We start from the raw sequence: 1,735 nt of genomic DNA, 5'->3' as shown, positions 1-1,735 counted from the left end.
TCAGTCAACAGGTCCCTATTACAGAACAGGCCCCTATTACAGGCAACAGGTCCCCATTACAGGCAACAGGTACTATATACAGTCAACAGGTCCCTATTACAGGCAACAGGTACTATTCAGTCAACAGGTCCCCTATTACAGGCAACAGGTCCTCATTACAGGCAACAGGTCCCCACAGGCAACAGGTCCCTATTACAGGCAACAGGTCCCCATTACAGGCAACAGGTCCCATTACAGGCAACAGGTCTCCCTATAGCAACAGGTACTATATACAAGGCAACAGGTCCCCACATAGGCAACAGGTGCTATATACAGTCAACAGGTCCCCATTACAGGCAACAGGTACTATATACAGTCAACAGGTCCCCTATTACAAACAGGTGTTATATACAGTCAACAGGTCCTATTACAGGCAACAGGTCCTATTACAGGCAACAGGTACTATATACAGTCAACAGGTCCCTATTACAGGCAACAGGTACTATATTCAGTCAACAGGTCCCCTTATTACAGGCAACAGGTCCCTTATTACAGGCAACAGGTCCCTATTACAGGCAACAGGTACTATATACAGGCAACAGTCCCTATTGCAACAGGGTACTATACACAGGCAACAGGTCCTATTACAGGCAACAGCTTCATTACAGGCTACAGACACTATATACAGGCATCAGGTCCCTAGTACAGGCAACAAGTACTATATACAGGCAGCAGCTCCATAACAGGTTACAGCTCTATTACGGGCAACAGGTACTATATACAGGCAACAGTACTATATACAGGCAACAGGTTCTTATTACAGGCAACATGTGTATACAGGCAACAGGTCCCTATTACAGGCAACAGGTACTATATACAGTCAACAGGTCCTATTACAGGCAACAGGTGCTATATACAGTCAACAGGTCCCTATTACAGGCAACGTCCCTATTACGAACAGGTACTATATACAGTCAACAGGTCCCCTAGTACAGGCAACAGGTACTATATTCAGTCAACAGGTCCCCTATTACAGGCAACAGGTCCCTATTACAGGCAACAGGTCCCCTATTACAGGCAACAGGTATTATATAGTCAACAGGTCCCATTACAGGCAACAGGTACTATATGCAGGCAACAGGTCCCTATTACAGTCAACAGGTCCCCTATTACAGGCAACAGGTCCCCATTACAGGCAACAGGTGCTATATACAGTCAACAGGTCCCCTATTACAGGCAACAGGTACTTATACAGGTCAACAGGTCCCTATTAAGGCAACAGGTGCTATATACAGTCAACAGTCCCTATTACAGGCAACAGGGTGCTATATACAGTCAACAGGTCCCTATTACAGGCAACAGGTGCTATATATAGGCAACAGGTCCCCATTACAGGTACTATATACAGTAACAGGTCCCTTATTAAGGCAACAGGTGCTATATACAGTCAACAGTCTCTATTACGCAACAGGTGCTATATACAGTAACAGGTCCTATTACAGGCAAATGTATATACAGGCAACAGGTCCCTATTACAGGCAACAGGATTATATACAGTCAACAGGTCCCTATTACAGGAAACAGTGCTATATACAGTCAACAGGTCCCATTACAGGCAACATGTACTATATACAGTCAACACCCCTATTACAGGCAACAGGTACTATATACAGTCAACAGGTCCTATTACAGGCAAATAGGTACTATATACAGTCAACAGGTCCCCTATTACAGGCAACAGGTACTTATATAGTCA

At 44.7% G+C, this 1,735-nt stretch overlaps 1 long non-coding RNA gene across 1 annotated transcript; it reads left to right on the top strand.

Annotated features, from left to right (window-relative positions):
• The first annotated feature begins 534 nt into the window (after positions 1-534).
• LOC121865309 lies at positions 535-1,266 on the top strand. Its single transcript, XR_006088739.1, has 3 exons — positions 535-561; positions 941-1,063; positions 1,141-1,266. It is a non-coding gene; the product is annotated as an uncharacterized LOC121865309 (long non-coding RNA).
• Positions 1,267-1,735: the final 469 nt, after the last annotated feature.

The sequence above is a fragment of the Homarus americanus genome, unplaced genomic scaffold (assembly GCF_018991925.1).
Source record: "Homarus americanus isolate GMGI-L3 unplaced genomic scaffold, GMGI_Hamer_2.0 scaffold39820, whole genome shotgun sequence".
NCBI classification, from domain to species: Eukaryota; Metazoa; Arthropoda; class Malacostraca; order Decapoda; family Nephropidae; genus Homarus; species Homarus americanus.
This window is presented reverse-complemented; position numbering and strand designations above follow the sequence as displayed.